This window comes from Giraffa tippelskirchi, chromosome 2, assembly GCF_054371585.1.
Source record: "Giraffa tippelskirchi isolate mGirTip1 chromosome 2, T2T-mGirTip1v1.2.pri, whole genome shotgun sequence".
Classification (NCBI taxonomy): Eukaryota; Metazoa; Chordata; class Mammalia; order Artiodactyla; family Giraffidae; genus Giraffa; species Giraffa tippelskirchi.
Genome location: NC_137276.1, coordinates 24,970,531 through 24,987,139, shown reverse-complemented (window position 1 = coordinate 24,987,139; position 16,609 = coordinate 24,970,531). Strand labels below are relative to the sequence as shown.

At 41.9% G+C, this 16,609-nt stretch overlaps 1 long non-coding RNA gene across 1 annotated transcript in view; it reads left to right on the top strand.

Moving 5' to 3' along the window:
- The first annotated feature begins 3,546 nt into the window (after positions 1–3,546).
- LOC145526766 (uncharacterized) overlaps positions 3,547–16,609 on the top strand; it is a 33,990-nt gene continuing 20,927 nt past the window's right edge. The window contains exons 1-3 of the long non-coding RNA XR_014069160.1: positions 3,547–4,022; positions 4,115–4,304; positions 10,779–10,910. This is a non-coding gene — a long non-coding RNA (uncharacterized LOC145526766). The remainder of the gene's footprint in view (positions 4,023–4,114; positions 4,305–10,778; positions 10,911–16,609) is intronic.

The following is a 16,609-nucleotide window of genomic DNA, read 5'->3' as shown; positions in this document are numbered from 1 at the left end:
AGAAGTTTTGGTCAATAGTATCCCATATTTTGGATATAAGTGACTATCCTGGAATTTGTATTTTCTGAACTCACTTGAAGATGTAGGATAAAACAAAGATGGTTTTCTTTTGCTCTGTGAATGCATTTTAAAATTATGTATTATTCTTGGTATAACTTTTCTTGAGTTATACACACCTTTAAAAAATTACAAATATTGAGAATGTCATTTATGGTACCTCTAAAGAAGTGGTGAGTTTTGGGGTCTAACTTCAGTGGTTCATAACATAAAGTGGCCCCCATCTTTAAGGGATTTTTAATGGTTTTGAACTTCTCCAATAATGTGAGGTGTCTAATAGTCCTATCCTAAGTCAAAGGAGAATTTCCTAAATGAATTGGCTTTTGCTTTCCATGAGATCTGAGTTCTTCCCATGTTAATTTTATGTCCTGGTTGATGAAATTGTCTCACCAGATTAAAGAGGATGAAGATGAAATACAGTGGTAAAACGGAATGAGTCAATTGGTTCATTTGAGCAAAGTCATGCTAATAATATAGTCTCCATACCCACCACCAGCATGGGCCTGTCAGATTGCTCGGTGGTAGACAGGGAAAGGCAGACGGCAGAGAGTATGATTGGCTTTGTAGCGAGTTCTATGCAGGACCTCTCATTGGTGGTGAGGGTTCTCTGTGCGTGGGAATTGTCTTCTCTAAGGCAGTTCTAGAGAAGTAAGCCTGCAGAAGTCTTCTGGAGCCAGAGCCCCAGAATCAGCACCATAAGCAGATTCTCTGAGGATCCTCATGTGCACTGAAGTTTGAGAATCACTGCTCTGTCTGCCACTAAAATAGCTTAGCAAGAGTAAGAGTCACCTCCCCTAGCCCCTGTTACCATGATACAAGGCATCTTAACCTATAGAAGTGAGAACAGTTTCCAAATTTGCTCATTTTCTCCTGGGCAACAGCTGCAACTCTGGGCAAGTTCCCTGATTGAGTTAACTGATTGAGTCAGGGTGGTGATGGATTGTGCCCTGCAACAAATAGTAAGCCAGGAATTAGAAGAGCACTGACTGTCAGCAAGTCATTCTAGACCACAATTTCTACATTTGTAAAAGGAAAACACCTTATGGTCTGCCTCGCTGGCTAGTTTTGGTTTCCACAGATGTGAAAAACACACTGCCAATTCCACAATTATCAAGAGACTGGTACTTAGGAGTGCTTAGGTGAACTCTCTTCTTCTGTAGAGGGATAAACTGAGACTCAGAGAGGAAAGTGACTTCTCTAAGGCTACACTACAGATTAGTGCAGAGCTGAAGATAGAATCCATATCCTCCTTATTGTAGGGCAGTATTATTTCTATCACATACCTCCTCAGCAAATGCAGAACTGACCCAACTGCCCTTGTCAAGAGTCAGCAGAGTCTGACTGGGTATGCAGTATGGCCCCCATATTCATAATGTACAGAATGCTTTAGAATCTGACTTCCCAGGTGGGCTCATCACTCAATGGCTCATCTCCACTTGCCATTTCCCTGCTGACCCACCTGTTTAGCAGCCTATGGCCTGATGTCCTTGCTTCCCCCGCTGGACTGAAATAAGCTGCTCAACAGACAGCTACCAGGCTCCAGCTTCACACACCCTGCTGCTTGCCTTTCAAAGCATTTGGCTTTGTTCAGATGGCCAGAGAGCAAACATAAGCAATGAGAATACCTCATCCTGACACACATACCAGATCCTGCCAAATTCTCTTGTCTGGTCCAATGTTACAGCCAAAGGGGACCAGATGTGGCCCAACACTTACCTCCCAAAGGACTACTGCATTCCCAGGTCTTTAAGCTTAGCTTCTTTACCATTAACTTTACAGTAGCAGAGTTAAATTGCTCTTTGCCTCTGTGTTTTCAGACCACATTATCATTATGAGATATCAGTTCATTCAAAGAGAAACCAATGGGACATTGTATACAAAACAGGAGAGTCTCTGCCAGTGTTCAATTTATTCAGAGACTCAAAATCTCAAAAATACTTGACAGCACTGCTTTTAAATTATCTCAGACCTGGAGGGGTAAAATGACATCATTGGAGTCTGGTTTCCCTATCTATAAATTGGCAATAATGAGGTCTACCTCGAAGTGCTGGAACAGTGATCAAATAGAATAATTAGAGTCCTCATGCAGAGTCATTAAGTCATGTCTGACTCTTTACAAACCCCATGAACTGTAGCTCTCCAGGCTCCTCTGTCCATAGGATTCTCCAGCAAGAAAACTGGAGTGGTTTACCATTTCCTTCTCCAGGGGATCTTACTGACCCAGGTATCAAACCCACATCTCCTGTTTGACAGGGGGATTCTTTACCACTGAGCCATCAGGGAACCAATAATTGGAGTAAACCCACCTGAAATAACTGGACCTTAGCAGAAAATAATTGAATCTGAGAAGCTCTAGTTGTATTGTGCTAGATTCTTCTCCTCTGTCCTTCCTGGCCTCAAGTTATAAAAGTTAATGACCAGTCTCTTGCCAAGAGCCATTATGCTAGAGAAAGAATTCAGAATTACTTGACATGTCATCATCCCCAGCTGAAAGGAAGAGATTTTTGGTTAAAATCCATTATTTACACCTTGATCCCTAAAGTCACTCCTTATTTTATTGCTTTTTGTTATTGCTGTTAACATAACTGATCTAATTTTACTTGGACTAAATGGTGGGGACAAGAAATGGACACTTCCAATCAGGGCTGCCAGAAATGCCTCATAAAATTGAAGACTGGAGGCTCTCAGGTCCTGAGCCACACTTAGACTCGCAGAATGCACTGATGCCCTGGAGAGAGCCACTCTACTGGAGATAAACCGTTTGGCCATGCTTGTTTATGGTTTTGATTCCAACCTTTATAACATAACTTGCTTCTTATTTACATTCTCTTCTCATACAAAGCTTTTTTGATCTACATTTCTAGGTCCTGGTGTCCCTCGAAGCCTCTCTGAGGGTCACTGATTGAGTTTATCTCCATGCATTGAAAAATAATCAGATAAAACGATTATCTGTAAAAAACATACCGTTTATATAAATGGAGGTACCAAAGAAATGGTTTCTTGCCTTTGACTCTGGTCACGGCTTAAGAAGAACTCTTTCAGAGAGTGAGCACAAGACACAGATTCTTCCCAAAATGTCAGCAAAGACGGAAGAAAATAGATCATGACAGGCACACATGCCATCTGTCATTATGGCTTAGTCTCTGGGGAATGGCGCTGTTTGCAGCCATTGGAAATGAGCTAGAGAAAGTGGGGCCTCCAGTGATTTGCTCCTGAGAAAGCATGTGGTCCAGTCCGTGAAGAACAGAAACTTCTGCTGAAATGTCTGTGGCAGAGTGCCCCATGTGCTGAAGGCTGCTGGACTCCAGGGATTTCGCTGCACCAAGAAAGCCCTGCTTCTCCTCCTGGAGCCTCTCCTAGAAGCCTCTTCTTACACAAAAGGGTCTTTTCTTGCATATTCTCTTTTGCAAAGGGTTGTCAGCTATTAATTGGCACTTGCCCTGGCTGCTTGCCATTTGCCTCTACAAGGATTAAATCATGTGCTGCTGCAGCTGCTGACCGACAACACCCCCTGAAAGGAGTTCAGGATGGAGAGCAGAAATGATGTTGTCTGTGCTCTGGGAAAACCTGGCAGAACAGGTCTTCAGATAGTTAGATGTTTTCAGGAGCTGATTTTGTGAGCCCAATTCTTATATTGCCTCATATCTAGAAAAGCAGTAAAATCCTTCATGGTGATGACTGATCCTCGTGATGAGCAGAAAACCCCTGCAAAAAAAAATGTGTGCTTGAGTGCATGTCCTCCCCCTTTGCCAAAGTCAGGTACATACTAACCTTCTCCTGTCTCTTTGGAGAAGTTTCTCAGAGCTATCTGAGATGCTGTCTCCCAGGCTAACATCCTCATTTCACCCCAAATAAAACTTAACTTACAACTTCCACGTTGTGAATTTTTTTTTTTTTTTTAAGTTGCAGGGTTGTCGCTGCCCATGGTCCAGGACTGGCTGCCATTAAGACTGTGTTCAAGCATGGTGGGTGTGAAGAGAGAGGAGGCCATGCAGAAGCAACAGAGATAGAACAGAATTGTTTTTCTTGTCACTAATCTGTCTTTCTTGGTTTCCAGGTAGAATCACCTGGGAAGCACATAATTGTCTCCATAAACAACACACCTGGTCCTTGGAACACCAGAATGGTTTTGTTACACTGACCTTCCAAAATCTTATGGTTCAATTAGAGAATTGCTGGGCTTCTTCCATTGGCAGCTGGGATATTCTGAGGGTGGGGTGCCAAGAGAAGAGGAGGAGAGAGATGAGGTGAGAGAAATAAAGTTAATCTTTGTCAATTACAAAGCTCTCCTTGACACATTCTCATTTCAACCTGTCAATTTCAGATTCTTCTCTGTGAGGGGAGAATACAGATGCTCCCCATATTTCTAATCTATTTATAATGGTAACAAGACAACTCTAGGCAGCAAGTGCTCATCACGAGCTAATCATCCTCTGCTACGCCTCATGCCTCCTAATTTGTGGCATGTTGGTTGCCTAGTGATCAAGTTGGAGCCTCATTCAGGTGATAGGGAGGGCAGGTAGGGGGAGGAAAAGCTCCAAGTCCAGTGGAACTCAGATCTTGGTAGGCTTTTTAACAACGGGTGGGCTTCATACCTTCCCTTCAAATGCATCCCTTTGAAAGAGGCAGCCACCACTTCCATGGGTGCTAACAGGAATATGGCAGGTCTCCAAACGTGTGTCTCCTTAACATTATTGTAAGTATTCAATTTTCTATAGCACTTTCTCATGGGACAAAATGCTCTGATAATTTAGAGAGAGTTGGTAGAGTGATGGAGAGAGGTAATCCTTCCATCCAGAGGAAGGATGGTGGTAAAAACTGAGAAAGAATTAGCGAAGTAAATGACATTTACACTAGGCATTCAATATGTTGGCATTTGCTCACATTTTTCTCTATCTAGCATTTTCCTTTCCTTTCTTTCTCTAGCAAAGTGATAGAGCCCTAAAAGTTGAGGAAGTAACAGAACAGGAGGATGAATGGGGATGGGGGAGTGGTAGGAAATAGGCGAGAAAAACAGCTAGGAAATAACAAAAAAGTCACAAGTTTAGAAAAATGTTGACCTTGTTTGCATAGGATAGTTTGTGTTTTCTATATGAACTCCAAATATTTTTGATGAGCGTATGTTCACTTCATAACTTAAAAAAACAAAGGAGAAAGTGAAAATCACATTAAATGTTTATAGTGGTTTTCCAGATCTAGTAGATTTCCAGGTATTTCATTAGAGTCCTTTTTAATACACTTTAAAAACAATCGTAAGAGCTTGTTCTGCAATACTGACTATTAAGCATAGTTAAAGTAAGAACGTTTATAGGTCAAAGATGCACAATAATTTCAAGAGACTTGTGGTAGCCTAATATCTACTAGAGAATGGTTTATTGGTCTTTATAAATGGAAAAAGAAACTAATTACTTAGGTCTTTCACAATGAGTATTAAAAAGATACAGGAAATCATTACTCAAGATTCTTGGCAAAAGAAATGGGCTCTTATGTTGCTCTGTGCTATTCTTTTGTCTTATTCCTTTCACAAAAGTAAAAAAACTTTTTTGTTGAGCAATTTTGCTGGCACCATCCCATCTGTAAGTAATTTGCCATTGTTAACAAATGTTGGAACCAAACAACACCAATTAAGGTTTTAAGTGGCTATCAAACATGGTGAGAGATTCTGTGTGAACTGTGAGGTGAAGAACTCAGCTTGAGGGAGGCATTGCCTAGTGCTAGAAGACATGTTGAAAAGAAGGGAAACTTGGAGCAAATTTCTTCCTTGAGATTTAGCACCCACCTGACCATCTGATACAAGGGTGACGGCTAGAGGTTCAGAATTGAAGCTATAGAAGCCATGGACCTGGATGCAGTCACCCATGGAGACATCAAATGGAAGGTAAGCACGATCAAACTAGCCCCAACAGCTTTGGAAGATAGACTGCTCTTTGAACAATTTTTCATTTATAGTATATGTTTTTTATGAGCACTTATCAGTGTATCACATAACTTCTCTTTGTTAAAATGAAGTGAAAGTCACATCAAATGTTTATAATGGTTTTCCAAATCGAGTGGATTTCTGAATTCTGAGCTCTCAGAATTCAGAGATCGTGTCCCACCGCAGACACGGCTAGGGCATTGCCTCCACATTTAGGGGCAGATTCATGATACTGAAAGAAGGATTTAGCCTTTGAAGGGCTTATATGTTGGTTCAATTCCAGCTTCTGCCTTTCTTCCCTGTGTGGTCTTGGGTGAAATGCTCATCTTCCCAAGCCTCAATTTTCTCCTTTGTCTTAGGAAGAAAATGTAATAGGAAACATCTAGAGTATGACAGTTTGGGCCTAAATGAACATACCCTCTGCCTCACCCTTCTGTGCTTTCCTAGGACACATGGCATCTGGTCCCATCACTTCATGGCAAATAGATGGGGAAACCGTGGAAACAGTGACAGACTTTATTTTCTTGGGCTCCAAAATCACTGCAGATGGTGACTGCAGCCATAAAATTAAAAGACGCTTGCTCCTTGGAAGAAAAGCTATGACCAACCTAAAAAGCATATTAAAAAGCAGAGACATTACTTTGCCAATAAAGGTCCGTCTAGTCAAAGCTATGGTTTTTCCAATAGTCATGTATGGATGTGAGAGTTGGACTACAAAGAAAGCTGAGCACCGAAGAACTGATGCTTTTGAGCTGTGGTGTTGGAAAAGACTCTTGAGGGTCCCTTGAACTGCAAGGAAATCCAACCAGTCCATCCTAAAGGAAATCAGTCCTGAATATTCATTGGAAGGACTGATGCTGAAGCTGAAACTCCAATACTTTGGCCACTGATGCAAAGAACTGACTCATTTGAAAAGACCCTGACCCTGGGAAAGATTGAAGGCAGAAGGAGAAGGGGATGACAGAGGATGAGATGGTTGGATGGCATCACCGACTCAATGGACTTGAGTTTGAGTAAACTTCCGAAGTTGGCGATGGACAGAGAGGCCTGGCATGCTGCAGTCCATGGGGTCACAGAGAGTTGGACATGACTGAGTGACTGAATTGAGGACACCTGCATGTCAGGGCCCAAGGGGCTCCTTGCTAAGGCAGAGGCAGTACAGGGAGGCTCAGACCCCCAAGAATTGTTCCTCTGTCCCCTCAGCCATCGGGTCCCTGCTGCAGCCTATTCATCAACCCAGCCTGCCTCTCCTCCCTAGTGTAGGAAGCAATGGAAAACAATTAGAAAAGACAGCCACTAACCCAACACCCCACCTGTTCTTTTGTCCAATCTCAGAAAAGAGCCAAGATAGCAATAATTTTGTAGAGGCAGACCGAGGGCTGGGACAGTGAAGGAGACAAGCGGCCCTGCCAGTGAGGAGGCTGGTAGGCTGTTGGAGGATGAATGCTGCATTTCTAAACACAGCCCCGCCTGCCAGCTGAACAGTTCCTTCTCTTTATAAAAAATCTGAGACCAAGCAAGGGCCTTGCAGGAGCCTATCATTAACTTTGTTATTATGGTTATTATCAACAATGTGCCAATTTTCCTGCATCTTTTAGGATCTTTCAATTATGGCATGCTGAGTTGTTTTCCCTCCCCTTCTTTCTCCTGGCCTCTCCCCTCCCCCTCCCTCCCTCCCTCTTCCGCAAATGCCAAGGTTTCTTTTCTTTCCTCCTCCCGAATTGTTCTCCTTAGAAAAGAATGGCAGTGACAGGGCTGGAAATTCAGCAGGATTTGGCATCTCTCTGACTGTGGAGAAAGAAATATTTGTATATTATTCAACGTCCTCCAAGTTATTCATCAGAAGTTTCATTTTTCACTAAAGTCTTTTCCTTATCTTAAAGCCACTGACATGAATATATATCATGAAGTTAAAAAGATTGAATTACACTTCGCTGGCTCCTGCTAAGATTCATGGACGCTCCAAGCCCCAGCTAGTCCCTGGGTGTACCAAGCTGCTGCATTTTACGTCTGCCTTTTTTTTTTCCTTGCTCAGCGAACACACATTAACAGGGTTTGTCTCTTCATTGTGATATGAGGATGATGGAAAATACACTCAGCATTGCTTGATGAAAGACCTTTGACAAAAAGGAGAATGTCTCTGTCATTTGAGTATATTTCCCAGGGGCCCTGAGATGTGCTTGAGCTGGGTTTAATGGGATATTTTGGAGCCCCAGTGCTGCCTGGGGGCCAAAGCAGAAGCTTGTGTGTGGGGTGGCTGGCCCCAGAGGGACTATGGAAGCCCCCACATTTTGGTGTAGGTTACAGTGCTGATTGGTAATCCGATGGCTGGGGTGCCTGGGCAAGTAGCATCCTGGTGGTTCATCCATCTACCCACACCATTGTTACTAAGGTATTCCCACAGAACATCACCCAACAGGCTGTATTCCTTTCCTTAGGGCTGCTCTAACAGGTTATCATACACCAGGTGACCAAGGACAATGGAAATGGATTCCCTGTCAGTTCTAGGGCCAGAAGTCCAAAATCAGAGTGTGGCAAAGTTTGGGCTGTTTCTGGAAACCCTGAAGAGAACTTCATCTCCTGTCTCTCTCCTGGATTCTGCTGCCTGCTGGCAATTCTTGGCATTCTTTGGCTTGTACCTGTATCTCTCCAGCCTCTTCCTCCATCTTTGCATGGCTCATTTGTGTGTTCTCCCTTCTGTCTCATAAGGACATTTGTCATTGGAGTTAGGGTCCGTCTGATTAATCTAGGGTGATTAATCTCATCCAAAGATCCTTAATTATATCTTCAAAGATCTCTTTTCCAGCTAAGAAACCTGTCACATTCACAGGTCCCGAATGGTTATGTCTTTTGGAGGGTCACCATTTCAACTCACTACAAGACCCATCCCTAAAAGTAAAGATGAACAAAGGTATAGGTAGAAGAATGAAAGTTGGGATAAGCAGAATATCTGTATAGAAACTCCCAGCACCCAATACCAGGCCCCGTGATCCACTTCTTTCCCCTAACGCTTCCTTCCCCATCAAAACTTACCATGCCAGGGTCCCTTTGGCTTTCTAACATGAATCCAGGTTGTCCACTTGGGTTTGTTTTTCTGATCTGCATGTTGTGAACTATTGTAATTACCTGGTGTCTTAGCTTAGCCTAGTGGTTTCACATTGACAGAAACTTCCCATCGATACCCCTGTCCCTATTTCTCGATACCCCTGTCCCTATTTCTCTTCAAAGAAGGAGAGAAAGTGGTCTGATTGCTCAGATTCTAGAACACAAGTTGGTTGAACTTCCTTGGTTAGTTATTGGGGTCATTGTGCTGCTATGAGGTGGCTGGCCCTCAGCAAAGTTTTCTTTTGTATTCATTCTTGTAGTTTTCTATATTTTCATAAAATAGATTGAGCCATTATATCCTGTGATTTCACTGGTGCTTACAGGAAAGGTTGATAGGCTTCATAAATATCTAGGCTAAGTCACAGGTATCACTCAGGTTTCTTAAAACACGCTGCATTTAGAGTTTGTGGCCCAGGTCTTAGGAACAAGAAAGTAGTAATTGGTTTCCCTTTGTCTTTTCCCATAAGACTCTTGGGAACCTCTCAGGTAGGAGTGTTTGAGACAAGAGTGGGGCATTTTTGATACACTGTCCTATTCTACACCATCTTATTTCTATAAAATCCTACCAGTGCTCCATAGCATCTGCATCTTGAGTTGAAAGAGCTTTATTCCTCTTATCTGGTGGAGGGAAGCAATTTCATGCAACTCTCCACCATGTAGGACCAATTATTCAGGAGTTAATGCAACCAGAAACTACAGCTGAATTTAGAAGCTAGAAAAGGGCATGCTGTGGGTACCTAGATAGGTGAGAGGACAGACCAGCTACAGCACTCTTCCCAACACATACGCACAGCTGAACGAAGCTTCTGAAAATCTAGCGCTTTACCAGAATGATCCACATGCCATACCCCAGATGTACCCAGGGTTGTTCTAGTCTCTGGACTACCTGAGTCTGAGAAGCTCTCAGATTCTCTCCATCCATCTAAATCCAGCCCAGTTGTGACTCCTTCAGCAAACCTTCCTAGCAAGTCCAGCTCAATTTTCCTCATTTCCCATGTGTTTGCTCTACAACCTGGAACTGTACTATCGCCACTTTTTTCTCCCCTTTCACCATGAGAGGGGCAAGAGACAGAGAGATGTAGCAGAAATGGACAAAGAACTGAGGTCAGATGTCCTAGATTCTAGTTCCAAGTCTTCTCAAACTCTTCAGTTGTCTTTGGCTAGTTATTCCATCTATCTGGGCATATTTCCTTTTCTATAAAATAGGATTCAATTTTTGAAGAGAAATGATGTCTGCCCTTTGTGTCTTATCAGGCCATTGTTTGTATCAAATGAGATGCCCCATCCTGTAATGCATTTAATATACTAGCTCAGAGCTACTATAGCAGTAGGCTGAGTATGAAAGCAATTTCCTGGCTTTTCCCTGTGTCTGTTTGCACCTCTTTGACTACAGCAGTGCACCCAACACCAGCCTCTGTGAGTGCTGGCTGCTAATGCCGCACCATTGCTCCTGCCCCAGAAGGGTCACCGTCTCTCAGTAACACCCCACCCTCCTCTTGGATGGGGCACATCTGTAGTGTAATGGCTGTCACAGCAACAGCCCTGCCTCTACTAGGAGTTTTCTTCTGTGGCTTCTAAGCCCTCGATCTCAAGAATGATTACCGACCACACAAGCTGAGCTTTCTTGAAAGTGATTGTTTACTGGGAACATCTGGTGTGTGAATGGAGCGCTTATATTTTTTCTCTTCCCTCCCTCCAGTCAACACTAAGTGATACTTTCAAAGGCTGCCCTGCTTCTCTCCCAAGGACTGGAGACCTGCTTCATGATTTAAGTCCAGATTTTCATCACTGCACAAACTGTTTTTGTGGAGCCCTTGTCTGGAGAGAGGAGGTATGACCCACAACTTGAGAGATTTTCTTGCTAATTAGGTTTCCAACATCTCTGTTTGCCAAAGAAAACACTACCATCTTACCTTATTCAATTACTACTAATTAAGTAGGATCAGCTCATTGTTCCTGACAATAATTGTTATAAGTCCTATGAATTTCTATGTTTTTGCATCAATAGGTCTGAATATATATTCACACATACATACACACCCAGAGTCATGTTTTTATGTATATACATGGACGATATTACCTGGAACCTTTATATTATAAAGAAATTATCTACTCATACATTATCTTTTACTTAATTAAATCAAGGCTTTTCTAGGTTTTTCTTTGCAACTGTTCTTCCCAAAGCCTATAACTACTAAGAGTGTGACTGGTGAATGTGTAACTTTAGCTATTGATTGCCTTGCTCTTGCTAGCAGTCTGGATCAGTTTGGGTTGGAGGGGGGTCTTCTATATTATGCCTCTTCTTGATGTAATGATGAAGACCACAGAAATCTCTCACCTTTGCCTGGTGACTTTGGCAAGTGAATTCACATCACTAAGCCTTACTTTCTTTTCATCTCAAAGTGTAAATAACAATAATAGTAGGTGTTCCATGGTGCTATTTGAGGATTATATGAGAGAATTCTTGCACCCCACTTAGCTCCCATTTATCAAATGCTAATCTGAGTGCCTCTGGTCTGTACATTATTCTTGTGACTTGGTTTGGGGCTCTCAATGAAGAAAAATATATTTTATAAGAATTATCCAGACCAAATCAATATATCCCTCTAGTTACAACCCAGAGGTAGTAGACAAACTATGGCCCTGTAGCAGAGAGAAACCAGCCTTTCAAGTGGGCTAAAATATGTACACTACCTATAGTGATGAACCAATGATTAGAAACACAGGTAAGCTGCAAGCACCCTGTGGTCATCTATGAGAGTCCAAGCTGCCCTTCATTTGCTGACAGAAAACCAGGCTGCCCTTTGATTATTGCAGAAATGCTCTACCCCCAAACTGTGACTTTCGCTGCTGTTTTTAATTCTCCTTTTCTCCCATTTGCAGTGAACCCTTAACACAGATTTTTCTTTTATTTTTCCCACTCTGAGAATTATCTGGGGACAGTTAAAATAGGGTCTTAATCTCTATCATCTTGCATCTCTGATTTCCTCTGCCTGCTCTTAGCCCTCTGTATTTTCACTTGCTTTTCCAGTGCATGCTCCTCCAACTGTAAGGGTCCTAGAAGAAAATTTCTAGCTCCTGCAAGCTAAGAGTCCTAGAAGGAAGTTTTAGATAGAGGGAATCTTGCTATTGTAGTTTGTTTTTTTTGAACCAGCCAGGTACTGTCTTTGTGCAGATTTTGAGCGATTGTCCAACTCTAGCCTCATCAGCTGAGACCTGGCTAGTGGAGTATTGTGGTGTAGAGATGACCATTCCTCCTGGTGTACATGGAGATGAGGCAGTTCCTCTGAGAAGGTGGTGGGATGGCTACTGCTAGACAGACCATGTAAGTTTCATTCTCTTCTTCCTTCCTGCCCCAAGCCTGCTGCATCTTTTATGAGTTAAAAATGAGCAGAGAAAATATTCTCTCTTGGAGCATATGTTCATGGGTAAGGGCGAGGTACTCCCTAAGCATGAAATTTAGATTCCCTTCCAAGCCAAGAGTTAGGAAAAATTCAACATGCAGGAAATGAAATTAGCCATCTGTAGAAAAACCTACCCTAAATGATAAGCAATTGAACTTCCAGGTTCAATGATTTGGGCCTCATCCATCTTAGGAGAGTACGATTGCTTAGCAGAGCTAAAGTTGCTGCTTTCTGCATCCTCCATGTAAAGATGGAATGTGCTAACAGAGGGTAGTTTCTGCATGAAGACAAGGGAATGAGGGTCCAAGCAGTGTCTTGGAAGAAGACTATCCAGCTCTCCCCTTTCTGGAAGGGAAGGGCTTCTCATCAGACTTGAACTCTCTGGTTCGTTACACTTGCTATTTGTGCTTCCACCCCCATCAACTTTTGACTTTTATGCATCTAGCTTTGTTCCCCATTACTCTTTGAAAGTGCTTAGTCCAAGTGTATCAGTGATTCACCTCATCCCAGGCACCAAAATTCCGGGACACTTTCTAAACTAAACAATAATTTTAAAAGATTAACAGAGCAAACTGAAACTCTTCCTTCTGGAAATGCCTTATTACACTTTCCTTTGTAAAACTCCTTCCTGATACTTCAAACCAATGTGTTCAAATCTCTTTGCCTTGCCCTTGTTTCTCCCTTTCTCCTTCCCTAACCACCGCCTGTTGTTTTGTGTGTGTGTGTGTGTGTGTGTTCTGCTTCCCTAACCACTGCCTGTTGTTTTGTGTGTGTGTGTGTTTTAACCTCTTTTCTCAATCTTCTGCTTTCATCACTCTGCCCTGGGCTAGTGTATTTACCCCAAGACTTTTATTACCATCTGTATTCTATTAACCTGGAAACTTCACTACAGGCTCTAGAATGCTAGGAAGTCACAGCCTCTCTCTGGTCTGTGTATCCATCCTCTGCTCCTCTACTCAGTGATGCACCAGTAAATCTTGACCAACCAGCTCTCATGGGGAGAGGAAAGATGTGCTCCAGTGTGAAGTCTGCCAATTTCCATGACACAAATATACTGATCATGGTTGATTTTTAGCTACCAACTGACATCAACCAGCTCACAAAATGACTGAAAATTAAACAATTGGCTCTCAATTGTTAGACACCTCAAACTCTACCTAGTCAAAGCTAAATGTCCTGTGGCCTGTGTGACTGTTTTCCTCCCAAGTAGCAACCCAAATCATCAGGACTGACACTGTAATCACCATGACAGCAGTCCCTTTGCTGCTCATATTTTCAGTTTTATCCTCACTGTCTAGAACCACTCTGGCACCTAGGACACAATAAATGTTTGTGGAATGGATGAGTCAGTATAGCCAACATTCCTCTCTGTTTTTTTTGTGTCTACTTAGCGATTTAAATAATGAATTAGAATGCTTACTCATACATCAGATTCCTGTGCACTTAGAAAATTATTTTCTGATGAAGGATAAAATTGAGTTCTGAACCTAAAGGCTGAGAACCTAAAAATGGACCATGGGAATTCCCTGAAGGCCTGTGCAGCCAGATGTCACCTGACTGTTTTAGTGCCCCAATAAATGTCCTAGAGAAAATAACATGAACTTGTTTACAGAAGTGCTATAAATCAGGAAGCATCATCATATAAAAATCACTTGAAAGAGACTGAGTAACTGACGGAGGTGCCTGATAGAGTGGAAACTGCATGGATTTGAGATATTTCTAAATTTGTGTCAAATTATTAAACTGAGAGTTTGGATGAATTCCTTAACCTTTGTTTTGCCAACTGTAAAATGCTTATTATAATACCTATCTTGCGTTATGAGGGAGCGAATCGTGTCTGGAACATAGCTGGTACATGAAAGTGTTTCAAAGATGGCAGGTTATAATCTTAATGATGTAAAGAAATCATTGTTCTAATTTCTAGCAGATCTAGATTTTAATTTTGTTCCCTACCAATCATTCCTGAAGGACCTATACAAAGTAGGTATCCATTAACCATTTATTGAATAAATGAATGTGAAAATGATGGGAAAAATGACCAAGTGAGAGGATAATGCCTTATCCTACTTCAGAGGCAATGAGTTGCTTTTTCTGGAGACTAAGGATTTCTTGAGGCAAACAGGAATGATGTCACATGAGGACCCTTATCTGAGGTACCTGCTGATCTGGCTGCCAAGGACAGAGAAGAGATTAAGTCCTCTTGTTTTCCCAGCTGGTACTGCTTCTGTTAGTGGAGGAAGGATCAACATCTCTGCATCTGGCTGTTCTCTGCGCCAGGGATGAAGCACATTGCAGGAAGGGTGGAGACAGGTCTGCCTTGCTCTGCTGCGATGCTTCTATCAGGGGGAGGCAGATTCTCCCTGGCACTGACAGTTCCTTGGTTTCTGTTCAGCAATCAGCTATGCCTTCATTGGACCCCTGAGCTGAGAAACTAGCCCTGCCAGGCAGAAACGGCAGATACAAAGGCCTCTAAGTAGGCTCTGGCATAAAAAATTCAGATGTGATTAGAGCAATTTTCTTTCTTTCCCAGATGTGATAAAGTCCTCTTGTTACTCTGGGGCTGGCTAGAAAATTCCTCAGGGAATTTCCTTTATCTTTTAAACCAAGGGAGTCCCTGAAATGTGGCTCTAGCTAATTCTGTCAGCCACCACTAACAAACTCAAAGGCAATGCTTAATAACAGCAGGGTCCCAGATACAGTCCTCTAGAATCCTAAGGACTAAGTCCTGTACTTGAGAAATCCTCCTGACTTCACAGCACCTGGTGCTGATTAAAGTTCAGTGGCTCAGGACAAAGTGGGTCAAGGGAATCAGCCATAGCAAATAGTTTTTTAAGAGGCTAATTTTTCTTGTTACCTATAGAGATGGGGAAGAGGAGATCCCTCTTTTCCCACCTGCTTCTCAGAGGTATCCCAACTTGGATCACTCTGTGACAAAATCCTAATTACCTCAGTGTCCTTCTGACTTTTATCATGTTCTGAGAATTTAAACTACTGGACCACAGCCAGGCCTCTCTGTCTGGAAGATGTGTTTTGTGGGCCATATAATTGTTTAAACTGCTTTATGGAGACATAATTGAAGTACAATAATTCCAAATGTTTAAAGTGTACAGTTTGATAAAGTTTGACATATGTACATACTTTTTAAACCATCATCACAAAGGTAATAAATATTTCCATCACCCTAACATTCCTCATGCTGCTTTATCATCCTTCTCTTTCTCCATCCCCATGCTCAGGCAAGCACTGACCTGCTTCTGTCACTACAGATCTGTTTGCATATCATAGAATTTCATGTAAATACAATCTGATATGATGTACTTTTTGGGAAGGTCTGGCTTCCTTTACTTAACATCACCCTTTTGAGATTAATCCATTTTGTTGTGTATATCAATAGTCCATTATCTTTTAATTCCTGAGTAGTACTCCATTGTATAGATATACCATAATTTCAAAATTAAAATCCATTCACCTGTCAATGGGCATTTGGATTTTTCCCCTAGTTTTGACTATCACCAACAAATCTTCCATGTATGTTTGCAAACAAGTTTTTGTATGAACATTTGTATGTTTTCAATCGTCTTTGGCAAGTATCTGAGAATGAAATAGCAGGATGGTAGTTCTCTGTTTACCTTTTTAAGAAAATGGCAAGCCACTTTCCAAAGTGTGCTTTTTTCTTTTCTACTAGTAATGTATACCTATTCCACTTATATCATGATCTCCAATCCATGGTATGGCTAGTCTTTTAAACTGTAGCCATTTTAATGCATATTCAGCAATATCTCAGCATGTGTTTGATATGAATCTTAATGATTCATGAGGTTCAACATGTTTTCATGGTTTTGTTGTTCATTTACATATTGTCTTTCATGAACTCTATAAAATATTCTGTTTAAGTTACTTTTTAAAAATGTTTATTTATTTTATTTTTGACTATGCTGGGTCTTCATTGCTGCATGGGGTTTTCTCTAGTTGCAGTGATCAAGGGATACTCTCTAGTTGTGGTGCACAGATTTCTCCCTATGGTTGCTTCTCTTGTTGCAGAGTGTGAGCTCTAGAGCACATGGGCTTCAGTAGTTGTAGTTCAGCCTCTAGAGCACAGGCTCAATAGTTGTGGCACACAGGCTTA